Consider the following 27,935-nt stretch of genomic DNA (forward strand, 5'->3'; position numbering starts at 1 on the left):
GTACCATGCAATATGACTTCAAAGGGTCTTCATTTGCTCACCGAACCTCTCCAATCCTATCACTGCTGCGTTTATGCCCCTGTACACATGCTTGATTCTCTTTCGGAGACATAGCAATCCATAGGTTTTAAGATACTTACTAGTCAGGTACATTCTTAGGCGTTTAATATGCGGTGTTGAGTCCATTTCGTTGAGCAAGGAGTAGCTCTTGTCTATTCCATATTTGGCTTAAGGAACTTTATCTGTGCTCATTTCAATCTCTGGTTTTATGCAGCACCCCAACTCACCTTTCCCCTTAAGCAAGCATAAGTTGGTTTTCTAAATTTGAGACCCTGTTCTGTTCTGTAATTCAGTTCCTGTGTAGCCAAGTTTACATTCCGTGTATTACTGATATCTTATCATGTTTCTTTTTCTGTGTGACTTATTTCAGTTAGAATCATCATACCTGAATCCACTCATTGTGCTGCTAAGGGCCTGATGACATAGATTTCATTGCTGAGTGATATTGCTTTGTAAGTAAATACCACAACTTCTTTATCCATTTTTCACTTTCTGCGATGTTGAACTTGTACTGTAAACGAGGTTCTTGTAAACAGAGCCGTCCCAAACTTTGGGGTGGCTGTGTCTTTTTGATTTTAATTTCCCTAAGCTATAGGACCATAAGTGGAAGTGCCCTAGGCTCTGTTGCTTTGTTTTTTAGATGTTTCAGGAAACACCATACACTTCTCCCGAGTGTCTGTTGGCAATTTACATCCCGCCCATCAGCATAACAAGGCTCCCAGTTCTCCATGGCCTGTCCTGCCTTTCTGGATTTTACACTTTTTTCAGATGGCCCGTTTGACCGGGGGGAAGTGAGACTTCATTGTAGTGCAGATTTCCTTTGCAAGCTTGCTTGGTTGGCCAAAAAGGGCGTATGCGTTTTTTCCTGAATATATTCAGGAAAAAACGCATACGCCCTTTTTGGCCAAGTGCATCATTGTGGACGTTCTGCCTCTTTTCCTATGCTTTCAATGCAATTCCAGTCTACCTCCTGAAATCGGTTTCCTGCAATTCTGCCCCGCTTTCAAGTCCTCTTGGCAGCCTTACTTCAGTCTATTTTTGGACGATAGCTGTCATTTATAACTCTGCAGGTTTGTGAATTACAGTGCCCCTGAGCTCCTTTCTTCAACTCGCTTTCTTGTAAGCTGGCCGCAACACCGCAGGATGGCTTCAGGCCCTAATCTGGTTCCGGCACGGCATGCTGAGCCTTTGGTTAATTCCTCTTCCTGGTGGGAAATGAGAGTTAAATTTGCCCGTCCAGACACCTCCAGCTAGTCTCTCATTGGTTCTCGCTATTCCTGTTCATCTTCTGCAGAAATTGCAAACTGGGCCAAACAGGAGGTTAAAGGGCTGACTCTCCAAGTGGGGAGAGTGTTAGTAAAGCGTCTGGAATGTTGCACCCGAGTACCAGGGGAGGAAAACTGAGACATATTTGAACACGTCTCCCGATCACATGGTTGATCATACTCTAGGTTCCACATGCATGTTTTAGCTGAAGGAAGAATACCTTAAACCTGGGTAGTTGAAACCCGTGGAATGGGTACCATGCAATATGACTTCAAAGGGTCTTCATTTGCTCACCGAACCTCTCCAATCCTATCACTGCTGCATTTATGCCCCTGTACACATGCTTGATTCTCTTTCGGAGACATAGCAATCCATAGGTTTTAAGATACTTACTAGTCAGGTACATTCTTAGGCGTTTAATATGCGGTGTTGAGTCCATTTCGTTGAGCAAGGAGTAGCTCTTGTCTATTCCATATTTGGCTTAAGGAACTTTATCTGTGCTCATTTCAATCTCTGGTTTTATGCAGCACCCCAACTCACCTTTCCCCTTAAGCAAGCATAAGTTGGTTTTCTAAATTTGAGACCCTGTTCTGTTCTGTAATTCAGTTCCTGTGTAGCCAAGTTTACATTCCGTGTATTACTGATATCTTATGATGTTTCTTTTTCTGTGTGACTTATTTCAGTTAGAATCATCATACCTGAATCCACTCATTGTGCTGCTAAGGGCCTGATGACATAGATTTCATTGCTGAGTGATATTGCTTTGTAAGTAAATACCACAACTTCTTTATCCATTTTTCACTTTCTGCGATGTTGAACTTGTACTGTAAACGAGGTTCTTGTAAACAGAGGCGTCCCAAACTTTGGGGTGGCTGTGTCTTTTTGATTTTAATTTCCCTAAGCTATAGGACCATAAGTGGAAGTGCCCTAGGCTCTGTTGCTTTGTTTTTTAGATGTTTCAGGAAACACCATACACTTCTCCCGAGTGTCTGTTGGCAATTTACATCCCGCCCATCAGCATAACAAGGCTCCCAGTTCTCCATGGCCTGTCCTGCCTTTCTGGATTTTACACTTTTTTCAGATGGCCCTTTTGACCGGGGGGAAGTGAGACTTCATTGTAGTGCAGATTTCCTTTGCAAGCTTGCTTGGTTGGCCAAAAAGGGCGTATGCGTTTTTTCCTGAATATATTCAGGAAAAAACGCATACGCCCTTTTTGGCCAAGTGCATCATTGTGGACGTTCTGCCTCTTTTCCTATGCTTTCAATGCAATTCCAGTCTACCTCCTGAAATCGGTTTCCTGCAATTCTGCCCCGCTTTCAAGTCCTCTTGGCAGCCTTACTTCAGTCTATTTTTGGACGATAGCTGTCATTTATAACTCTGCAGGTTTGTGAATTACAGTGCCCCTGAGCTCCTTTCTTCAACTCGCTTTCTTGTGAGCTGGCCGCAACACCGCAGGATGGCTTCAGGCCCTAATCTGGTTCCGGCACGGCACGCTGAGCCTTTGGTTAATTCCTCTTCCTGGTGGGAAATGAGAGTTAAATTTGCCCGTCCAGACACCTCCAGCTAGTCTCTCATTGGTTCTCGCTATTCCTGTTCATCTTCCGCAGAAATTGCAAACTGGGCCAAACAGGAGGTTAAAGGGACTGACTCTCCAAGTCGGGAGAGTGTTAGTAAAGCGTCTGGAATGTTGCACCCGAGTACCAGGGGAGGAAAACTGAGACATATTTGAACACGTCTCCCGATCACATGGTTGATCATACTCTGGGTTCCACATGCATGTTTTAGCTGAAGGAAGAATACCTAAAACCTGGGTAGTTGAAACCCGTGGAATGGGTACCATGCAATATGACTTCAAAGGGTCTTCATTTGCTCACCGAACCTCTCCAATCCTATCACTGCTGCGTTTATGCCCCTGTACACATGCTTGATTCTCTTTCGGAGACATAGCAATCTATAGGTTTTAAGATACTTACTAGTCAGGTACATTCTTAGGCGTTTAATATGCGGTGTTGAGTCCATTTCGTTGAGCAAGGAGTAGCTCTTGTCTATTCCATATTTGGCTTAAGGAACTTTATCTGTGCTCATTTCAATCTCTGGTTTTATGCAGCACCCCAACTCACCTTTCCCCTTAAGCAAGCATAAGTTGGTTTTCTAAATTTGAGACCCTGTTCTGTTCTGTAATTCAGTTCCTGTGTAGCCAAGTTTACATTCCGTGTATTACTGATATCTTATGATGTTTCTTTTTCTGTGTGACTTATTTCAGTTAGAATCATCATACCTGAATCCACTCATTGTGCTGCTAAGGGCCTGATGACATAGATTTCATTGCTGAGTGATATTGCTTTGTAAGTAAATACCACAACTTCTTTATCCATTTTTCACTTTCTGCGATGTTGAACTTGTACTGTAAACGAGGTTCTTGTAAACAGAGGCGTCCCAAACTTTGGGGTGGCTGTGTCTTTTTGATTTTAATTTCCCTAAGCTATAGGACCATAAGTGGAAGTGCCCTAGGCTCTGTTGCTTTGTTTTTTAGATGTTTCAGGAAACACCATACACTTCTCCCGAGTGTCTGTTGGCAATTTACATCCCGCCCATCAGCATAACAAGGCTCCCAGTTCTCCATGGCCTGTCCTGCCTTTCTGGATTTTACACTTTTTTCAGATGGCCCTTTTGACCGGGGGGAAGTGAGACTTCATTGTAGTGCAGATTTCCTTTGCAAGCTTGCTTGGTTGGCCAAAAAGGGCGTATGCGTTTTTTCCTGAATATATTCAGGAAAAAACGCATACGCCCTTTTTGGCCAAGTGCATCATTGTGGACGTTCTGCCTCTTTTCCTATGCTTTCAATGCAATTCCAGTCTACCTCCTGAAATCGGTTTCCTGCAATTCTGCCCCGCTTTCAAGTCCTCTTGGCAGCCTTACTTCAGTCTATTTTTGGACGATAGCTGTCATTTATAACTCTGCAGGTTTGTGAATTACAGTGCCCCTGAGCTCCTTTCTTCAACTCGCTTTCTTGTGAGCTGGCCGCAACACCGCAGGATGGCTTCAGGCCCTAATCTGGTTCCGGCACGGCACGCTGAGCCTTTGGTTAATTCCTCTTCCTGGTGGGAAATGAGAGTTAAATTTGCCCGTCCAGACACCTCCAGCTAGTCTCTCATTGGTTCTCGCTATTCCTGTTCATCTTCCGCAGAAATTGCAAACTGGGCCAAACAGGAGGTTAAAGGCGCTGACTCTCCAAGTGGGGAGAGTGTTAGTAAAGCGTCTGGAATGTTGCACCCGAGTACCAGGGGAGGAAAACTGAGACATATTTGAACACGTCTCCCGATCACATGGTTGATCATACTCTGGGTTCCACATGCATGTTTTAGCTGAAGGAAGAATACCTTAAACCTGGGTAGTTGAAACCCGTGGAATGGGTACCATGCAATATGACTTCAAAGGGTCTTCATTTGCTCACCGAACCTCTCCAATCCTATCACTGCTGCGTTTATGCCCCTGTACACATGCTTGATTCTCTTTCAGAGACATAGCAATCCATAGGTTTTAAGATACTTACTAGTCAGGTACATTCTTAGGCGTTTAATATGCGGTGTTGAGTCCATTTCGTTGAGCAAGGAGTAGCTCTTGTCTATTCCATATTTGGCTTAAGGAACTTTATCTGTGCTCATTTCAATCTCTGGTTTTATGCAGCACCCCAACTCACCTTTCCCCTTAAGCAAGCATAAGTTGGTTTTCTAAATTTGAGACCCTGTTCTGTTCTGTAATTCAGTTCCGTGTAGCCAAGTTTACATTCCGTGTATTAGTGATATCTTATGATGTTTCTTTTTCTGTGTGACTTATTTCAGTTAGAATCAGTCATACTGAATCCACTCATTGTCTGCTAAGGGCCTGATGACATAGATTCATTGCTGAGTGATATTGGCTTTGTAAGTAATACCACAACTTCTTTATCCATTTTTCACTTTCTGCGATGTTGAACTTGTACTGTAAACGAGGTTCTTGTAAACGAGGCGTCCCAAACTTTTGGGGTGCTGTGTCTTTTTGATTTAATTTCCTAAGCTATAGGAACCATAAGTGGAAGTGCCCTAGGCTCTGTTGCTTTTGTTTTTTAGATGTTTCAGGAAACACCATACACTTTCTCCCGAGTGTCTGTTGGCAATTTACATCCCGCCCATCAGCATGACAAGGCTCCCAGTTCTCCATGGCTGTCCTGCTTTCTGGATTTTACACTTTTTTCAGATGGCCCTTTTGGACCAGGGGGAAGTGAGACTTCATTGTAGTGGCAGATTTCTTTTGCAAGCTTGCTTGGTTGGCCAAAAAGGGCGTATGCGTTTTTTCCTGAATATATTCAGGAAAAAAACGCATACGCCCCTTTTTGGCCAAGTGCATCATTGTGGACGTTCTGCCTCTTTTCCTATGCTTTCATTGCAATTCCAGTCTACCTCCTGAAATCAGTTTCCTGCAATTCTGCCCCGCTTTCAAGTCCTCTTGGCAGCCTTACTTCAGTATATTTTTGGACGATAGCTGTCATTTATAACTCTGCAGGTTTTGTGAATTACAGTGCCCCTGAGCTCCTTTCTTCAACTCGCTTTCTTGTGACCTGGCCGCAACACCGCAGGATGGCTTCAGGCCCTAATCTGGTTCCGGCACGGCACGCTGAGCCTTTGGTTATTTCCTCTTCCTGTGGGAAATGAGAGTTAAATTTGCCCGTCCAGACACTCCAGCTAGTCTCTCATTGGTTCTCGCTATTCCTGTTCATCTTCCGCAGAAATTGCAAACTGGGCCAAACAGGAGGTTAAAGGGACTGACTCTCCAAGTCGGGGGAGTGTTAGTAAAGCGTCTGGAATGTTGCACCCGAGTACCAGGGTACGAAAACTGAGACATATTTGAACACGTCTCCCGATCACATGGTTGATCATACTCTAGGTTCCACATGCATGTTTTAGCTGAAGGAAGAATACCTTAAACCTGGATTAGTTGAAACCCGTGGAATGGGTACCATGCAATATGACTTCAAAGGGTCTTCATTTGCTCACCGAACCTCTCCAATCCTATCACTGCTGCGTTTATGCCCCTGTACACATGCTTGATTCTCTTTCGGAGACATAGCAATCCATAGGTTTTAAGATACTTACTAGTCAGGTACATTCTTAGGCGTTTAATATGCGGTGTTGAGTCCATTTCGTTGAGCAAGGAGTAGCTCTTGTCTATTCCATATTTGGCTTAAGGAACTTTATCTGTGCTCATTTCAATCTCTGGTTTATGCAGCACCCCAACTCACCTTTCCCCTTAAGCAAGCATAAGTTGGTTTTCTAAATTTGAGACCCTGTTCTGTTTTGGAATGCAGTTCCTGTGTCGCCAAGTTTACATTCCGTGTATTAGTGATACCTTATGATGTTTCTTTTTCTGTGTGACTTATTTCAGTTAGAATCATCGTACCTGAATCCACTCATTATGCTGCTACGGTCCTGATGACATAGATTTCATTGCTGAGTGATACTGCATTGTACGTAAGTACCACAAGTTCTTTATCCATTTTTCACTTTCTGTGATATTGAACTTGTACGGTAAACGAGGTTCTTGTAAACAGAGGCGTCCCAAACTTTGGGGTGGCTGTGTCTTTTTGATTTTAATTCCCTAAGCTATAGGACCATAAGTGGAAGTGCCCTAGGCTCTGTTGCTTTGTTTTTTAGATGTTTTCAGGAAACACCATACACTTCTCCCGAGTGTCTGTTGGCAATTTACATCCCGCCCATCAGCATAACAAGGCTCCCAGTTCTCCATGGCCTGTCCTGCCTTTCTGGATTTTACACTTTTTTTCAGATGGCCCTTTTGACCGGGGGGAAGTGAGACTTCATTGTAGTGCAGATTTCCTTTGCAAGCTTGCTTGGTTGGCCAAAAAGGGCGTATGCGTTTTTTCCTGAATATATTCAGGAAAAAACGCATACGCCCTTTTTGGCCAAGTGCATCATTGTGGACGTTCTGCCTCTTTTCCTATGCTTTCAATGCAATTCCAGTCTACCTCCTGAAATCGGTTTCCTGCAATTCTGCCCCGCTTTCAAGTCCTCTTGGCAGCCTTACTTCAGTATATTTTTTGGACGATAGCTGTCATTTATAACTCTGCAGGTTTGTGAATTACAGTGCCCCTGAGCTCCTTTCTTCAACTCGCTTTCTTGTGAGCTGGCCGCAACACCGCAGGATGGCTTCAGGCCCTAATCTGGTTCCGGCACGGCACGCTGAGCCTTTGGTTAATTCCTCTCCTGGTGGGAAATGAGAGTTAAATTTGCCCGTCCAGACACCTCCAGCTAGTCTCTCATTGTTCTTCGCTATTCCTGTTCATCTTCCGCAGAAATTGCAAACTGTGCCAAACAGGAGGTTAAAGGGCCTGACTCTCCAAGTCGGGAGAGTGTTAGTAAAGCGTCTGGAATGTTGCACCCGAGTACCAGGGGAGGAAAACTGAGACATATTTGAACACGTCCCCGATCACATGGTTGATCATACTCTAGGTTCCACATGCATGTTTTAGCTGAAGGAAGAATACCTTAAACCTGGAGTAGTTGAGACCCGTGGAATGGGTACCATGCAATATGACTTCAAAGGGTCTTCATTTGCTCACCGAACCTCTCCAATCCTATCACTGCTGCGTTTATGCCCCTGTACACACGCTTGATTCTCTTTGGACATATAGCAATCCATAGGTTTTAAGATACTTACTAGTCAGGTACATTCTTAGGCGTTTAATATGGGGTGTTGAGTCCATTTCGTTGAGCAAGGAGTAGCTCTTGTCTATTCCATATTTGGCTTAAGGAACTTTATCTGTGCTCATTTCAATCTCTGGTTTATGCAGCACCCCAACTCACCTTTCCCCTTAAGCAAGCATAAGTTGGTTTTCTAAATTTGAGACCCTGTTCTGTTTTGGAATTCAGTTCCTGTGTAGCCAAGTTTACATTCTGTGTATTAGTGATATCTTATGATGTTTCTTTTTCTGTGTGACTTATTTCAGTTAGAATCATCGTACCTGAATCCACTCATTATGCTGCTACGGGCCTGATGACATAGATTTCATTGCTGAGTGATACTGCATTGTACTGTAAGTACCACAAGTTCTTTATCCATTTTTTCACTTTCTGTGATATTGAACTTGTACGGTAAACGAGGTTCTTGTAAACAGAGGCGCCCCAAACTTTGGGGTGGCTGTGTCTTTTTGATTTTAATTTCCCTAAGCTATAGGACCATAAGTGGAAGTGCCCTAGGCTCTGTTGCTTGTTTTTTAGATGTTTCAGGAAACACCATACACTTCTCCCGAGTGTCTGTTGGCAATTTACATCCCGCCCATCAGCATAACAAGGCTCCCAGTTCTCCATGGCCTGTCCTGCCTTTCTGGATTTTACACTTTTTTCAGATGGCCCTTTTGACTCGGGGGGAAGTGAGACTTCATTGTAGTGCAGATTTCCTTTGCAAGCTTGCTTGGTTGGCCAAAAAGGGCGTATGCGTTTTTTTCCTGAATATATTCAGGAAAAAAACGCATACGCCCTTTTTGGCCAAGTGCATCATTGTCGAAGTTCTGATCTCTTCATATGTTTTCAATGCAATTCCAGTCTACCTCCTGAAATTGGTTTCCTGCAATTCTGCCTTGCTTTCATTGCCTCTTCATACCCTTACCTCAATATATTTTTTGAAAAATCGTTGGCCTTTATAACTCTGCAGGTTTTTGAATTGCAGTGGCCCTTAGCTCCATTTTTCAGCTCTTATTTTTGTGGTCTTGCCCCATAACCACATGATTCCTTGAAGCCCTGTTTTTCTTCTGGGGCACCTTGCTGTGCCTTTGGTTAATTCTTCTTACTGATGTGACATTAGAGTGACATGTGCCCATTGAAACCACTACAGCTAGTTTCTCACTGGTTCCCCCTATTCCCATTCATCCTCTGCACTAACTGCAGACTGTGCGATACCAGAACTTAAAGGCATTGACTCCATTTGGGGATGTTGTTAGTAAAGCGGCTGGAATGTTGATCCGGAGCCCCAGGAGAGGAAAAATGAGGTGCGTTTTAGAAACCTTCCCGATCATATGGTATACCAGTCACTGGGTTTCCCAAGCATGGTTTAGCTGTAGGAAGATTCCCTTCAACCTGGAGTGTTGGGACCTTGGACTGAGTAGCATGAAGTATTGATTAAACTTTCGGCAGTTGCTCACCAAAGCTCACCAATCCTCTCAGCCCCAAGTGTCCAGCCTTATGTCTTATCCAGCTGTGGGTTTATATGTGGTCAATCCAGGTTGCATCACAGCCCCCTGAGCGAATTTGTAAGAATTTTCTCTCTTTCATTGTTTCAGCGTTTTTGTTTTAAATTTATTTCTATAATGGGGTTTAGCTCATTTTCACTGCTGTGTTTGTGCCACTCTGCACACACTTGATTCCCTTATGGAGATATATCAATACATGGGTTTTAAGATTCTTATTACTCAGATATATTTCTCTGCGGTGTATAGGGTGTGTTGAGGCCAGTTCATTGAGCAAGGGTGTAGATCCTTGTCTAATACCTATTTGGTTTATTGAACGGTATCTGTGCTAATTTCAAACTCTGGTTTTATGCATCACCCCACCTCTCCTTTCCCCTTAAGCTGACATAAGTTGTGTTTTCTAAATGTGAGACACTGTTCTGTTCTGTAATTCATTTCTTGGTGCAGCCATATTTACCCTCCCTCTATAAGTGATATCTTATGATATGTTTCTTTTCTGTTTGACTTATTTCAAGTAGTATTATCGGACCTAATCCACTCTTTATCCTTCTACTAGCCTTATTACATTGATTTCATGGTGAAGAGATATTCCATTGTACATAAGTACCACATCTTCCTTTATCCATTGTTCTCTTTCCTGGATATTTAAGGTGTACTGAAGTTGAGGTTCTTGTAAACAGAGTAGCCCTAAACTGTGGTGTGCTTGTGTCTTGTTGATTTTTAGACTTCCCTAGATATACTCCCATGATTGGAAGTGTCCTATGCTCTGTAGCTCTTTTTTTTAGATGATTTAGGAACCACCATACACTTCTCCAGAGTGGCTCTCGGCAGTTCACACACTGCCCATCAGCGTATAAAGGCTCCCTGTTCTCCATGCCTGTCCTGCATTTCTGGTTTTTACAATTTTTTAGGATGGCCCTTTTGACAGTGGGAAGTGAGACTTCTTTGTTGTGCACATTTTGCATTGCTTTGCTTGCTTCGTTGCCCATAAAGTGCGTATGCGTTTTTTCCTGGATATAATCAGGAAAAAACGCATACGCCCTTTTGGGCCAACTGCATCATTGTCGAAATTCTGCCGCTTTTCATGTGCGTTAAAGACGAGTCCAATCTATCTCTTGAAATCTGTTTCTTGCAATTCTGTCCTTGCATTCAGATCCTCTTCTTTGCCTTACCTCAACATATTTTTGGACGTTAGTTTGTCATTATAAACTCTGCAGGTTTGTGAATTGCAGTGACCCTGAGCTCCATTTTTTAAGTTGCTCTTTTGTGAGCTGGCCTCAAACCCGCAGGATTGCTTCAGGCCCTATTTTGGCTCCGGCGAGGCAGGCTGAGCCTTTCTTTAATTCTTATTCTTAATGGGAAATTAGAGTGATATGTGCCCGTCCAAACCCCTACAAAATATTCTCTCATTGGTTCCCCCTCTTCCCGTTCATCCTCCTCACAATTTGCAAAATGTGTGAAACAGAAGTTTAAATGTGCTGATTCTCCAAGTGGGGAGATTCTAAGTAGCGTGGCTGGAATGGTGAACAGGAGCACCAGGAGAGGATAAATGAGGTGCATTTTAGACACATCTCCCGATCACATGGTGTACAGTCCTCTGGGTTTTCCATGCATGTTTTAGCTGTAGGAAGATCCCTTGAACCTGCAGATTTGGGACCCATTGAATGGGTACCAGGTAGTATTACTTTTAAGGGTGTGCATTTCCTCACCCAACCTCACATTTCTCTTAGCGCAAACAGTTCCAGCCTTATGTCTCATCCTGCTGTGGGTCTAGATGTGTTCAATCCATGTTGCATCACCGTCCCTGAGGAAAATGTTGTAAGAGGTTTTCTCTGTCTCTCTGTCGTTTATTTTTTTCAATTTATTACTATATTGGTTACAGCTGATTTTCAAAGCTCTGTTTCTTGCTGCTGTACATCCACTTGATTCACGTACAGAGAGACATCAATAAATTCTTTTTCAGATTCTTAACAGTCGTATATATTCTTTTCCGGTGACTTGAGTGTGCTGAGTGCAGTTCTTTTAGCTACCGTGTAGGCCTTGTTGATTATCAGTTTGGTATTTGGAATGGTATCTTTGCTAATTTCAACCTCCTGGATGATGCCTCACCCCTCCCCACCTTTCCCGTTTAGCAGCCTTATGCGTGGTTTTCTACATATTTGACTATGTTTTTTGTTTTGTAATTTATTTCATGTGTAGCCATTTTGGATTCCACCTTTAAGTGATATCTTATGATATGTGTCTTTTTCTTTTTGAATTCTGTCACTTAGAATGATCATACGTAACTCCTCCGGAGTTGTTACAACTGGCCATATTTCATTGATTTCCAGGCTGAATAATATTCCAATTCTACCTAAGTACCACATCTCTATCCATTTTTCCCCTCCAGAGACATTTAAGTTATATCCTAGTCGAGGATCTTTTAAACAGAGAGGGGGTAAACATTGGGGTGCCTGTGTCCTCTCGATTTTTGTTTTTCCCAAGATATACGCCCATGAGTGCAAGTGCCCTATGCTCTGTAGCTCATTTTTAGATGCTTTAGTAAACACAATACACTTCTCCAGAATGGCCGTTGGCAATATACATTTCCACTATAAGTCTCACAGGGCTCCCTCTTCTCGTTGCCCTGTCCTGCATTTCTGTTGTTTACGCTTTATGAGGATGGCTCTTCTGACTGATGCGAAGTGATATCTTTTGTAGTATTGACTTCCAGTGCCCACCTGTTTGGTTGGCTAAAAAAGTGTATGCCCTTTTCTTGAATATATACAGAAAAAAACGCATACACCCTTTTTGGCCAACTGCAATGTTGGCAATGTTCAGCTCCTTTTCTTGTGCTTAATGGCGAGTCCTTTCTACCTCCTCAAATCCCTTTCCTGCCATTCTCCCTTGCTTACAAGTCCTTTTCTCTGACTTTCCTCAAGACATTTTTCAGTGATGGATATTTTCAACTCTGCAGTTTTGTGAATTTTACTGCCCCTGAGTTCCATTGTTCAACTTGTGTTTATGGGAAACTGGCCACAAAGCAGCGGGATTTCCTCAAGCCCTATACTGTTTCCATGGGCAACCCTAGCCTTTGGTCAATTCGTCTTCCTGATTGGAAATTAGAGTGACATGTGCCTGTCTGAACACCTAGGACTTGTCTCTCATTGTTCCTCATCCTTCCGCTTCATCCTCTGGACAAATTCCAAACTGTACGCAACAGGATGTTGACAGTGCTGACATCTCCAAGTGGGGAGACTGTTAGTAAAGACGCTGGAGGGGTGAACCCGAGCACCAGGAGATGAGGAGATGAGATGCCTTTTCCAAACTCTTCCCGATCAGACGGTATACCATCCTCTGGGTGTGACAGACATGTTTTAGCAGTAGGAAGAGTCCCATTCATGTAAGGAGAACACCAGGGCTTTTTCAAAATCAGTGTCTCCCCGAAACCCAAACTGGGGAAGTTTTTAAGCTACGGCTACACATATGTTCATTAAGGGCCTTGGGAAGTAGGCAGAGTCCAAACTTTAGATGATTGAAGTCTTCAGGGTCAGAAGCACTCACCACCAGCTTCGCTTAGGCTACACTTTAACTGTCATTGATAGATGATGTCAATAAAAATATCTATTCTTTTTCAGATTATTTCCCCTTATAGGTTATTGCAAAATGTTGAGTGTAGTTCCCTGTGCTATACAGTAGTTCCTTGTTGATGATCTATTTTATACATAGCAGTGTGTATGTGTTAATTCCAAACTGTTAATTTATCCCTCCTCCCACCTTTCCCCTTTGGTAATAATAAATTATAAGATTTTATACTTCTCAGAAATGGGGGAGCTGAAAGAGAGGTATCATTTTCAATGGAAAAGCATTTAAAACAAGATTGAAGGTTTAACCAAGATTATTAGATGTACATCCTTGGAAAGAAATCACTTCGTTTCTCTAATATTGACCTGACAAATAAGACAAACCTTTTCACTGAACTTGCTTATAAAAAGTGATGGAAATATCAAATGGAAGTGTTAAAAACATCTTATTTTACCCGAGCCTTATACACTGTTCTATGTTAACTACAGTTTGGCTCACACATCTGTTCATTGAGGTTACAATAGTCTCAATTTCTGTTACTGATCCTCCAGAGTGGACCCCAACAAGTGTCCCCCTGCCCAGTGTCATTGGGGCCAACAGATCGAGACTGAGTTTGGTTCACAAGCAAAGGAAACTTTATATTTTGATCAGAGAATGGAGAGGTGAGAGCATGCACTACCCCGTGGGCTGTGGGCTGGGCTGCTGTGTAGAGATCCTGTCAGAGTCAGTGGGAGGGAGGGAGGCGGCGGAGCTCTCGAGGGCCGGGTTGGCTGTAGCTCAGGCTCTATATCGTGGAGTCTGCACTGGGCCCCAGGAGCTGAGGTGTCGACCCAGCCATTCTGCACTAGGAAATCTGGTCTGAAGTGCCGGGTGTGGAACCTCTGCATGCGGGACCCTAGGAGCACGTGAAATTAGACAAAGCACAAAGGATAAAAAGGTTAGACTTGACTTTATTGCCCAGATTCTATTTTTATCTCCCAGGGATTTTTAATGGGCTTTGCTGGGGACAAACCCCTCCTCTGCCTTTTGTCCCGTTCCTCATTCTTGGAGTGCTGAGGGTGCAGACCCTTCTTCTGTAACTGCTGAGTGCTGAGTTGGGAGCCCTCATACCCTGGGGCGAGGGTCAGAGCTTCTCCCCAGCAGCCTCCGGTGACGTTGATTGTCCCCAGGACCCCTGCCTCCCTGCTCGTCCACCTGAGCACCAGCATTGGAAGTGTTATAGATTCTAATGACCTTTAAGGGTCCAGGAAAGAGATGTGCAGAGACGCTGTGGGGGCCGGTTTCACCCCGCCCCACATTTGTTCGGCCACCTTAGGCTGACCGTTTCTGCCAGCCTAGATGCTCTGACCAGTAGTCTGCGCTTTCTTCAAGTAGGCCCCTGAATTAACCGTACAAACAGCACCAGGTGTCAGAGCCCTGCCCGCTCAACTCCCAGACAGTCCAGGGTCAGTGGTGATCAAGGACCATGATGGCTACTGAGTCAACAGCCTTTTGAAGTAAACAGGAGTCCAGCCGGTCTTATTGGCCACCATCATCACGGTGTCTGTAGGCTTTTCTATGGTGACAGTGTGGTATACTGTTCCCCCGCCAAGATTATTAGCTCCCCTCTGGGTGCAGTAAGTCCTGCAAGCAGTAGTCTACTCTTTTGGGACACACTCTTGTTGTTTTATGAGAGAAACTCCAGGTCAAGTGATGTTCACACGAGTCGTCATGGTGCCCTGTTGCCCCCGGTTATCTCTCTGGATGTTGGAGATGGAGGGCCTCCTCACTCGAGGTCGGTGTGCCCACGGAGCGAAACCCTGCAACTTCAGGGCATGGTTGGTGGTTAGGATCACCACGTGGGGTCCTTTTCCCTTAGGAGGGAGGTGGCCTTTTGGGCTGCTGATTTCCAGGTTTTTAGATACCGCCAGTATCTTGGCCAGATGTGGCAGTGGGCCAAGCCCTTAGTGACCGTAGTTTATCCTACCTGGATGGCATTCTTGCATTGTTTCCATTTCAAGTGGTCCCAGTTTTTTGCACTAATTCTCCAATGGCGATTCACCTTTCACCGGGATTGTAAGGTCAAGGGTTTAGCTAAATTAGGGAGTTCCAGGGCAAGGGTCTGAATTGACTGCTCTTTCAATTCTTGAAAGGCCACTTCTGGATTCTATTCAAAAGGATCATCATCTTTTCCTTTCAGTGTTTCATATAGAGGCCCAGCTAGTAGACTGTAGTTAGGGATCCAGAAGCAGCAAACCCTGGCCTCCCCAGGAACCCCTAAGCTGTCTTCTAGTTTTAGAAAGGGGTAAGGCTGAAAATGTTTTCTTCCCTTTCCTGGGATGGGCTTCTCTGACCTTCTGTGAGAATGAAGCCCAGGCAGGTCACCGCAGTCTGTGATATTTGAGCTTTTTCTTGGACAACTTCTATCCTTTATTGGCTTGGTAGTTCAGAGGCCTCCCTTAGTAGGGCTGGCTGATCAGAATGTCGTCTGCATATTGAAGGAGGGTTTCCTTTTCCAGAGGTAGAACTTTAGGTCTTTAGCTAAGCTTTCCCCAAAGATGTGTGGGAATTTTTGCACCCTTGGGGCCAGACGGCCCGGAAGTATTGTTTTAGTTGTATGTTGAGTCCTGCCACTCACAAGCCAAAATTTCTTGTGACTCTGGGACTAATGGAATACAAAAGAAGGCATCATTGAAGACTAATACAGAATACCATGTCCTGGTGGTTGGTAGAATGACCAGCAGGGTGTAGGAATTAGGAGCAACTGGAGGTATATCCTCGGTGGCTTCACTGACTGTCCTGACATCCTTTACCAGGTCCCCAGCAGCCCATGGGGCTCTCGTGGTCAGACCAATCCCAGAATATGGAGCTCACCTGGGCAGGTACCCCACCCCCACCCCAGCCCACGGGGCTCTCGTGGTCAGGCCCCTCCCAGGATACAGAGCTACCCTTGCAGGTACCGTGGCAGGGCTGGGCACACAGGAACCGTGCACATAGCCCTCATTGCAGAGCACCCCCAGCTCACCTGTCGCTCAGAGCTGACACAGAGCACCTCAGAGCAGGACTTGAACTAACAAACAGCAGCTGCGACAGGTCTGTGACCCTGGGCATCACTCCGTGAGGCCTCCCTCCACCTGGTCTTCCAGAGACTTCCACTGCACCCGGGGCACCAGGCCTCTGTCTCCAACCACCACCCACCCCTCCTCTCCCTGACTCCTGGGTTCCTCTCATTAGGAGAGGGTTTTCTTGAAGTTGTCTCCCACTCATGGGCCAGATAAAATGATTAGAAAACAAGCCAAAGCTGCAGCCCCTTGTCTATCCTGACTCTCAGGAGCCCACACCTGTTCCTTGGACCTGGCCGGTTCAGCAAGTTCCATTTTCTGCAACTGTGAGCCCCTGAGGGGTGATGATTGGCTGACCTGGGCAGCCTTACCGTGCCGGCCAGCCCTCCCCAGGTGTGCCTGGGTTGAGATCAATATAAATACCACTCCAGGCAGCAAGAGCCCCTGCAGCCGTGCCTGACGCCATTTTCTCTGCCCTGTCAGCAGTCTCGGGGCTGGGCTGGTGGGAGGGAGTGAGAGGCCACGGCTTTGTGGGTGGCCCAGTGTGAGTGGGGCTCTGCTGGACTTTCTGCAGCAGTTGCCAGGCTGCCACCTGCTAAAGAAGAGGATGTGTCACCCATACCTGCTGCTGGAATTTCTCCCTGGGCAGAGGTGAGGAAGGAAAAAAGCAGTGGGGGCAGGGACAGGACGGGTATCTCAGGCAGGGAAATGGAAATCTTCCAGAAGAGCACCCAGGGCCAGGACCATCCTGGCTGGCCTGCAGGCACCAAGTCGGCCGGCATGCTGTCACTCGTGTGGCTCTATGGCCCTTCCTCTAGGCTTTCAAGTCCTTGTATATATTCAGGTGTTTTACCTGGGACGGGTGGGAATAGTTCAGCAGCAACTGGCCTGGGGCTCAGCTCACGTTTACTCACAGATGCCTCGGCACGGTGCCCCAGCTTTGCAATGAGGACGCTTGTTGCGTGGGGGCTGCTGGCTGAATGGGAGACGATTCCCCACCACTGACCAACTTCAGAATTGTTTACAACTGGAGCAAGTGCCCTGATACGGTTTTCCTCTGTGTAACTGGTGGGTTCTGTGTTTTTTTCTCTTTTTCGTTTTTGGTTCAAGGTAGATTTTATTCCTCTTTTTTGTATTTACAGATATAAGCATGGAAATAATTTATTCATATAAATACATGTATGTGCAGGGAATAATTGTTTTTTCTGTTTTATTTTTTAAATTTTATTTCTTTTTAATTTTGAATTTTATTTTATATTTTTATACAGCAGGTTCTTATTGGTTATCTATTTTATACATATAAATGTATACATGCCAATCCCAGTCTCTCAACTCCTCCCACCACCACCCCCCCAACAGCTTTCCCCCCTTGTTGTCCATACGTTTGTTGTCTACATCTGTTGCTCTATTTATGCCTTGCAAAATGGTTAATCTGTACAGTTTTTCTAGGTTCCACATATATGCATGAATATACAAGATTTGTTTTTCTCTTTCTGACTTACTTCACTCTGTATGACAGTCTCTAGATCCATCGACGTCTCTACAAATGACCCAATTTCATTCCTTTCATGGCTTAGTAATATTCCATTTTATATATGTACCACAGCTTTATGCATTCGTCTGTCTGTGGGCATTTAGGTTGCTTCCATTACCTCGATATTGTAAATAGTGATGCAATGAACATTGCGGTGAATGACTCTTTTTGATTTATGGTTTTGTCTGGGTATATGTCCAGTACTGGGATTGCTGTATCATATGGTAATTCTATTGTTAGTTTCTTAAGAAATTCCATATTGTTCTCCATAATGACTGTATCAATTTATATTCCCAACAATAGTGGAAGAGGGTTCCTTTTCTCCACACCCTTTCCAGCATTTTTTGTTTGTAGATTTTCTATGATGCCTATTCTACCAGGTGTGAGGTGATACCTCATTGTTGAATCCATTTCGTTGAGCAAGGGGTAGGTCTTGTCTATTACATATTTGGCTTATGGAACGGTATCTGTGCTAATTTCAAACTCTGCTTTTATGCAGCACCCCAACTCACCTTCCCCCTTAAGCAGGCATAAGTTGGTTTTCTAAATTTGAGACCCTGTTCTGTTTTGTAATTCAGTTCATGTGTAGCCAAGTTCACATTCCGTGTATTAGTGATACCTTATGATGTTTCTTTTTCTGTGTGACTTATTTCACTTAGAATCATCGTGCCTCAATCCACTCATTATGCTGGTACGGGCCTGGTGACATAGATTTCATTGCTGAGTGGTATTCTGTTGTACATAAGTACCGCAACTTCTTTATCCATTATTTGCTCTCTGGGATATTTAACTTGTGCCATAGAAGACATTTCTGTAAAAAGAGCCGTCCCAAATTTTGGGGTGGCTGTGTCTTTTTGATTTTAATTTCCCTAAGCTATAGGACCATAAGTGGAAGTGCCCTAGGCTCTGTTGCTTTGTTTTTTAGATGTTTCAGGAAACACCATACACTTCTCCGAGTGTCTGTTGGCAATTTACATCCCGCCCATCAGCATAACAAGGCTCCCAGTTCTCCATGGCCTGTCCTGCCTTTCTGGATTTTACACTTTTTTCAGATGGCCCTTTTGACCGGGGGAAGTGAGACTTCATTGTAGTGCAGATTTCCTTTGCAAGCTTGCTTGGTTGGCCAAAAAGGGCGTATGCGTTTTTTCCTGAATATATTCAGGAAAAAACGCATACGCCCTTTTTGGCCAAGTGCATCATTGTGGACGTTCTGCCTCTTTTCCTATGCTTTCAATGCAATTCCAGTCTACCTCCTGAAATCGGTTTCCTGCAATTCTGCCCCGCTTTCAAGTCCTCTTGGCAGCCTTACTTCAGTATATTTTTGGACGATAGCTGTCATTTATAACTCTGCAGGTTTGTGAATTACAGTGCCCCTGAGCTCCTTTCTTCAACTCGCTTTCTTTTGAGCTGGCCGCAACACCGCAGGATGGCTTCAGGCCCTAATCTGGTTCCGGCACGGCACTGCTGAGCCTTTGGTTAATTCCTCTTCCTGGTGGGAAATGAGAGTTAAATTTGCCCGTCCAGACACCTCCAGCTAGTCTCTCATTGGTTCTCCCTATTCCTGTTCATCTTCCGCAGAAATTGCAAACTGGGCCAAACAGGAGGTTAAAGGGACTGACTCTCCAAGTCGGGAGAGTGTTAGTAAAGCGTCTGGAATGTTGCACCCGAGTACCAGGGGAGGAAAACTGAGACATATTTGAACACGTCTCCCATTCACATGGTTGATCATACTCTGGGTTCCACATGCATGTTTTAGCTGAAGGAAGAATACCTTAAACCTGGAGAGTTGAGACCCGTGGAATGGGTACCATGCAATATGACTTCAAAGGGTCTTCATTTGCTCACCGAACCTCTCCAATCCTATCACTGCTGCGTTTATGCCCCTGTACACACTCTTGATTCTCTTTTGGAGACATAGCAATCCATAGGTTTTAAGATACTTACTAGTCAGGTACATTCTTAGGCGTTTAATATGGGGTGTTGAGTCCATTTCGTTGAGCAAGGAGTAGCTCTTGTCTATTCCATATTTGGCTTAAGGAACTTTATCTGTGCTCATTTCAATCTCTGGTTTTATGCAGCACCCCAACTCACCTTTCCCCTTAAGCAAGCATAAGTTGGTTTTCTAAATTTGAGACCCTGTTCTGTTCTGTAATTCAGTTCCTGTGTAGCCAAGTTTACATTCCGTGTATTAGTGATATCTTATGATGTTTCTTTTTCTGTGTGACTTATTTCAGTTAGAATCATCGTACCTGAATCCACTCATTATGCTGCTACGGGCCTGATGACATAGATTTCATTGCTGAGTGATACTGCATTGTACGTAAGTACCACAAGTTCTTTATCCATTTTTCACTTTCTGTGATATTGAACTTGTACGGTAAACGAGGTTCTTGTAAACAGAGGCGTCCCAAACTTTGGGGTGGCTGTGTCTTTTTGATTTTAATTTCCCTAAGCTATAGGACCATAAGTGGAAGTGCCCTAGGCTCTGTTGCTTTGTTTTTTAGATGTTTCAGGAAACACCATACACTTCTCCCGAGTGTCTGTTGGCAATTTACATCCCGCCCATCAGCATAACAAGGCTCCCAGTTCTCCATGGCCTGTCCTGCCTTTCTGGATTTTACACTTTTTTCAGATGGCCCTTTTGACCGGGGGGAAGTGAGACTTCATTGTAGTGCAGATTTCCTTTGCAAGCTTGCTTGGTTGGCCAAAAAGGGCGTATGCGTTTTTTCCTGAATATATTCAGGAAAAAACGCATACGCCCTTTTTGGCCAAGTGCATCATTGTGGACGTTCTGCCTCTTTTCCTATGCTTTCAATGCAATTCCAGTCTACCTCCTGAAATCGGTTTCCTGCAATTCTGCCCCGCTTTCAAGTCCTCTTGGCAGCCTTACTTCAGTATATTTTTGGACGATAGCTGTCATTTATAACTCTGCAGGTTTGTGAATTACAGTGCCCCTGAGCTCCTTTCTTCAACTCGCTTTCTTGTGAGCTGGCCGCAACACCGCAGGATGGCTTCAGGCCCTAATCTGGTTCCGGCACGGCACGCTGAGCCTTTGGTTAATTTCCTCTTCCTGGTGGGAAATGAGAGTTAAATTTGCCCGTCCAGACACCTCCAGCTAGTCTCTCATTGGTTCTCGCTATTCCTGTTCATCTTCCGCAGAAATTGCAAACTGGGCCAAACAGGAGGTTAAAGGCGCTGACTCTCCAAGTGGGGGAGAGTGTTAGTAAAGCGTCTGGAATGTTGCACCCGAGTACCAGGGTACGAAAACTGAGACATATTTGAACACGTCTCCCGTTCACATGGTTGATCATACTCTGGGTTCCACATGCATGTTTTAGCTGAAGGAAGAATACCTTAAACCTGGAGAGTTGAGACCCGTGGAATGGGTACCATGCAATATGACTTCAAAGGGTCTTCATTTGCTCACCGAACCTCTCCAATCCTATCACTGCTGCGTTTATGCCCCTGTACACATGCTTGATTCTCTTTTCGGAGACATAGCAATCCATAGGTTTTAAGATACTTACTAGTCAGGTACATTCTTAGGCGTTTAATATGCGGTGTTGAGTCCATTTCGTTGAGCAAGGAGTAGCTCTTGTCTATTCCATATTTGGCTTAAGGAACTTTATCTGTGCTCATTTCAATCTCTGGTTTTATGCAGCACCCCAACTCACCTTTCCCCTTAAGCAAGCATAAGTTGGTTTTCTAAATTTGAGACCCTGTTCTGTTCTGGAATTCAGTTCCTGTGTAGCCAAGTTTACATTCCGTGTATTAGTGATATCTTATGATGTTTCTTTTTCTGTGTGACTTATTTCAGTTAGAATCATCGTACCTGAATCCACTCATTAGGCTGCTAAGGGCCTGATGACATAGATTTCATTGCTGAGTGATACTGCATTGTACGTAAGTACCACAAGTTCTTTATCCATTTTTCACTTTCTGCGATGTTGAACTTGTACTGTAAACGAGGTTCTTGTAAACAGAGGCGTCCCAAACTTTGGGGTGGCTGTGTCTTTTTGATTTTAATTTCCCTAAGCTATAGGACCATAAGTGGAAGTGCCCTAGGCTCTGTTGCTTTGTTTTTTAGATGTTTCAGGAAACACCATACACTTCTCCCGAGTGTCTGTTGGCAATTTACATCCCGCCCATCAGCATAACAAGGCTCCCAGTTCTCCATGGCCTGTCCTGCCTTTCTGGATTTTACACTTTTTTCAGATGGCCCTTTTGACCGGGGGGAAGTGAGACTTCATTGTAGTGCAGATTTCCTTTGCAAGCTTGCTTGGTTGGCCAAAAAGGGCGTATGCGTTTTTTCCTGAATATATTCAGGAAAAAACGCATACGCCCTTTTTGGCCAAGTGCATCATTGTGGACGTTCTGCCTCTTTTCCTATGCTTTCAATGCAATTCCAGTCTACCTCCTGAAATCGGTTTCCTGCAATTCTGCCCCGCTTTCAAGTCCTCTTGGCAGCCTTACTTCAGTATATTTTTGGACGATAGCTGTCATTTATAACTCTGCAGGTTTGTGAATTACAGTGCCCCTGAGCTCCTTTCTTCAACTCGCTTTCTTGTGAGCTGGCCGCAACACCGCAGGATGGCTTCAGGCCCTAATCTGGTTCCGGCACGGCACGCTGAGCCTTTGGTTAATTCCTCTTCCTGGTGGGAAATGAGAGTTAAATTTGCCCGTCCAGACACCTCCAGCTAGTCTCTCATTGGTTCTCGCTATTCCTGTTCATCTTCCGCAGAAATTGCAAACTGGGCCAAACAGGAGGTTAAAGGGACTGACTCTCCAAGTCGGGAGAGTGTTAGTAAAGCGTCTGGAATGTTGCACCCGAGTACCAGGGTACGAAAACTGAGACATATTTGAACACGTCTCCCGATCACATGGTTGATCATACTCTAGGTTCCACATGCATGTTTTAGCTGAAGGAAGAATACCTTAAACCTGGGTAGAGTTGAAACCCGTGGAATGGGTACCATGCAATATGACTTCAAAGGGTCTTCATTTGCTCACCGAACCTCTCCAATCCTATCACTGCTGCGTTTATGCCCCTGTACACATGCTTGATTCTCTTTCGGAGACATAGCAATCCATAGGTTTTAAGATACTTACTAGTCAGGTACATTCTTAGGCGTTTAATATGCGGTGTTGAGTCCATTTCGTTGAGCAAGGAGTAGCTCTTGTCTATTCCATATTTGGCTTAAGGAACTTTATCTGTGCTCATTTCAATCTCTGGTTTTATGCAGCACCCCAACTCACCTTTCCCCTTAAGCAAGCATAAGTTGGTTTTCTAAATTTGAGACCCTGTTCTGTTTCTGTAATTCAGTTCCTGTGTAGCCAAGTTTACATTCCGTGTATTACTGATATCTTATGATGTTTCTTTTTCTGTGTGACTTATTTCAGTTAGAATCATCGTACCTGAATCCACTCATTATGCTGCTACGGGCCTGATGACATAGATTTCATTGCTGAGTGATACTGCATTGTACGTAAGTACCACAAGTTCTTTATCCATTTTTCACTTTCTGTGATATTGAACTTGTACGGTAAACGAGGTTCTTGTAAACAGAGGCGTCCCAAACTTTGGGTGGCTGTGTCTTTTTGATTTTAATTTCCCTAAGCTATAGGACCATAAGTGGAAGTGCCCTAGGCTCTGTTGCTTTGTTTTTTAGATGTTTCAGGAAACACCATACACTTCTCCCGAGTGTCTGTTGGCAATTTACATCCCGCCCATCAGCATAACAAGGCTCCCAGTTCTCCATGGCCTGTCCTGCCTTTCTGGATTTTACACTTTTTTCAGATGGCCCTTTTGACCGGGGGGAAGTGAGACTTCATTGTAGTGCAGATTTCCTTTGCAAGCTTGCTTGGTTGGCCAAAAAGGGCGTATGCGTTTTTTCCTGAATATATTCAGGAAAAAACGCATACGCCCTTTTTGGCCAAGTGCATCATTGTGGACGTTCTGCCTCTTTTCCTATGCTTTCAATGCAATTCCAGTCTACCTCCTGAAATCGGTTTCCTGCAATTCTGCCCCGCTTTCAAGTCCTCTTGGCAGCCTTACTTCAGTATATTTTTGGACGATAGCTGTCATTTATAACTCTGCAGGTTTGTGAATTACAGTGCCCCTGAGCTCCTTTCTTCAACTCGCTTTCTTGTGAGCTGGCCGCAACACCGCAGGATGGCTTCAGGCCCTAATCTGGTTCCGGCACGGCACGCTGAGCCTTTGGTTAATTTCCTCTTCCTGGTGGGAAATGAGAGTTAAATTTGCCCGTCCAGACACCTCCAGCTAGTCTCTCATTGGTTCTCGCTATTCCTGTTCATCTTCCGCAGAAATTGCAAACTGGGCCAAACAGGAGGTTAAAGGCGCTGACTCTCCAAGTGGGGAGAGTGTTAGTAAAGCGTCTGGAATGTTGCACCCGAGTACCAGGGTACGAAAACTGAGACATATTTGAACACGTCTCCCGATCACATGGTTGATCATACTCTGGGTTCCACATGCATGTTTTAGCTGAAGGAAGAATACCTTAAACCTGGGATTTGAGAACCCGTGGAATGGGTACCATGCAATATGACTTCAAAGGGTCTTCATTTGCTCACCGAACCTCTCCAATCCTATCACTGCTGCGTTTATGCCCCTGTACACACTGCTTGATTCTCTTTTCGGAGACATAGCAATCCATAGGTTTTAAGATACTTACTAGTCAGGTACATTCTTAGGCGTTTAATATGGGGTGTTGAGTCCATTTCGTTGAGCAAGGAGTAGCTCTTGTCTATTCCATATTTGGCTTAAGGAACTTTATCTGTGCTCATTTCAATCTCTGGTTTTATGCAGCACCCCAACTCACCTTTCCCCTTAAGCAAGCATAAGTTGGTTTTCTAAATTTGAGACCCTGTTCTGTTTCGGAATTCAGTTCCTGTGTAGCCAAGTTTACATTCCGTGTATTCGTGATATCTTATGATGTTTCTTTTTCTGTGTGACTTATTTCAGTTAGAATCATCATACCTGAATCCACTCATTATGCTGCTACGGGCCTGATGACATAGATTTCATTGCTGAGTGATATTGCATTGTAAGTAAATACCACAACTTCTTTATCCATTTTTCACTTTCTGCGATGTTGAACTTGTACTGTAAACGAGGTTCTTGTAAACAGAGGCGTTCCCAAACTTTGGGGTGGCTGTGTCTTTTTGATTTTAATTTCCCTAAGCTATAGGACCATAAGTGGAAGTGCCCTAGGCTCTGTTGCTTTGTTTTTTAGATGTTTCAGGAAACACCATACACTTCTCCCGAGTGTCTGTTGGCAATTTACATCCCGCCCATCAGCATAACAAGGCTCCCAGTTCTCCATGGCCTGTCCTGCCTTTCTGGATTTTACACTTTTTTCAGATGGCCCTTTTGACCGGGGGGAAGTGAGACTTCATTGTAGTGCAGATTTCCTTTGCAAGCTTGCTTGGTTGGCCAAAAAGGGCGTATGCGTTTTTTCCTGAATATATTCAGGAAAAAACGCATACGCCCTTTTTGGCCAAGTGCATCATTGTGGACGTTCTGCCTCTTTTCCTATGCTTTCAATGCAATTCCAGTCTACCTCCTGAAATCGGTTTCCTGCAATTCTGCCCCGCTTTCAAGTCCTCTTGGCAGCCTTACTTCAGTATATTTTTGGACGATAGCTGTCATTTATAACTCTGCAGGTTTGTGAATTACAGTGCCCCTGAGCTCCTTTCTTCAACTCGCTTTCTTTTGAGCTGGCCGCAACACCGCAGGATGGCTTCAGGCCCTAATCTGGTTCCGGCACGGCACGCTGAGCCTTTGGTTATTTCCTCTTCCTGGTGGGAAATGAGAGTTAAATTTGCCCGTCCAGACACCTCCAGCTAGTCTCTCATTGGTTCTCCCTATTCCTGTTCATCTTCCGCAGAAATTGCAAACTGGGCCAAACAGGAGGTTTAAAGGCGCTGACTCTCCAAGTGGGGAGAGTGTTAGTAAAGCGTCTGGAATGTTGCACCCGAGTACCAGGGGAGGAAAACTGAGACATATTTGAACACGTCTCCCGTTCACACGGTTGATCATACTCTGGGTTCCACATGCATGTTTTAGCTGAAGGAAGAATACCTTAAACCTGGGTAGTTGAAACCCGTGGAATGGGTACCATGCAATATGACTTCAAAGGGTCTTCATTTGCTCACCGAACCTCTCCAATCCTATCACTGCTGCGTTTATGCCCCTGTACACATGCTTGATTCTCTTTCGGAGACATAGCAATCCATAGGTTTTAAGATACTTACTAGTCAGGTACATTCTTAGGCGTTTAATATGCGGTGTTGAGTCCATTTCGTGAGCAAGGAGTAGCTCTTGTCTATTCCATATTTGGCTTAAGGAACTTTATCTGTGCTCATTTCAATCTCTGGTTTTATGCAGCACCCCAACTCACCTTTCCCCTTAAGCAAGCATAAGTTGGTTTTCTAAATTTGAGACCCTGTTCTGTTCTGTAATTCAGTTCCTGTGTAGCCAAGTTTACATTCCGTGTATTACTGATATCTTATGATGTTTCTTTTTCTGTGTGACTTATTTCAGTTAGAATCATCATACCTGAATCCACTCATTGTGCTGCTAAGGGCCTGATGACATAGATTTCATTGCTGAGTGATATTGCTTTGTAAGTAAATACCACAACTTCTTTATCCATTTTTCACTTTCTGCGATGTTGAACTTGTACTGTAAACGAGGTTCTTGTAAACAGAGCCGTTCCAAACTTTGGGGTGGCTGTGTCTTTTTGATTTTAATTTCCCTAAGCTATAGGACCATAAGTGGAAGTGCCCTAGGCTCTGTTGCTTTGTTTTTTAGATGTTTCAGGAAACACCATACACTTCTCCCGAGTGTCTGTTGGCAATTTACATCCCGCCCATCAGCATAACAAGGCTCCCAGTTCTCCATGGCCTGTCCTGCCTTTCTGGATTTTACACTTTTTTCAGATGGCCCTTTTGACCGGGGGGAAGTGAGACTTCATTGTAGTGCAGATTTCCTTTGCAAGCTTGCTTGGTTGGCCAAAAAGGGCGTATGCGTTTTTTCCTGAATATATTCAGGAAAAAACGCATACGCCCTTTTTGGCCAAGTGCATCATTGTGGACGTTCTGCCTCTTTTCCTATGCTTTCAATGCAATTCCAGTCTACCTCCTGAAATCGGTTTCCTGCAATTCTGCCCCGCTTTCAAGTCCTCTTGGCAGCCTTACTTCAGTATATTTTTGGACGATAGCTGTCATTTATAACTCTGCAGGTTTGTGAATTACAGTGCCCCTGAGCTCCTTTCTTCAACTCGCTTTCTTGTGAGCTGGCCGCAACACCGCAGGATGGCTTCAGGCCCTAATCTGGTTCCGGCACGGCACGCTGAGCCTTTGGTTATTTCCTCTTCCTGGTGGGAAATGAGAGTTAAATTTGCCCGTCCAGACACCTCCAGCTAGTCTCTCATTGGTTCTCCGCTATTCCTGTTCATCTTCCGCAGAAATTGCAAACTGGGCCAAACAGGAGGTTAAAGGCGCTGACTCTCCAAGTCGGGAGAGTGTTAGTAAAGCGTCTGGAATGTTGCACCCGAGTACCAGGGGAGGAAAACTGAGACATATTTGAACACGTCTCCCCATTCACACGGTTGATCATACTCTGGGTTCCACATGCATGTTTTAGCTGAAGGAAGAATACCTTAAACCTGGGTAGTTGAAACCCGTGGAATGGGTACCATGCAATATGACTTCAAAGGGTCTTCATTTGCTCACCGAACCTCTCCAATCCTATCACTGCTGCGTTTATGCCCCTGTACACATGCTTGATTCTCTTTCGGAGACATAGCAATCCATAGGTTTTAAGATACTTACTAGTCAGGTACATTCTTAGGCGTTTAATATGCGGTGTTGAGTCCATTTCGTTGAGCAAGGAGTAGCTCTTGTCTATTCCATATTTGGCTTAAGGAACTTTATCTGTGCTCATTTCAATCTCTGGTTTTATGCAGCACCCCAACTCACCTTTCCCCTTAAGCAAGCATAAGTTGGTTTTCTAAATTTGAGACCCTGTTCTGTTTTGGAATTCAGTTCCTGTGTAGCCAAGTTTACATTCCGTGTATTAGTGATATCTTATGATGTTTCTTTTTCTGTGTGACTTATTTCAGTTAGAATCATCGTACCTGAATCCACTCATTATGCTGCTACGGGCCTGATGACATAGATTTCATTGCTGAGTGATACTGCATTGTACATA

General features: G+C 44.4%; 1 long non-coding RNA gene across 1 annotated transcript; it reads left to right on the top strand.

Moving 5' to 3' along the window:
- Positions 1 to 3,414: 3,414 nt before the first annotated feature.
- Positions 3,415 to 27,935, top strand: LOC141277731 (uncharacterized). The gene is made up of 7 exons (XR_012329502.1): positions 3,415 to 3,671; positions 6,748 to 6,833; positions 19,936 to 20,021; positions 21,519 to 21,604; positions 23,102 to 23,187; positions 26,265 to 26,346; positions 27,847 to 27,935. It is a non-coding gene; the product is annotated as an uncharacterized lncRNA (long non-coding RNA).

The sequence above is a fragment of the Tursiops truncatus genome, unplaced genomic scaffold (genome assembly GCF_011762595.2).
Source record: "Tursiops truncatus isolate mTurTru1 unplaced genomic scaffold, mTurTru1.mat.Y mat_scaffold_227_arrow_ctg1, whole genome shotgun sequence".
Classification (NCBI taxonomy): domain Eukaryota; kingdom Metazoa; phylum Chordata; class Mammalia; order Artiodactyla; family Delphinidae; genus Tursiops; species Tursiops truncatus.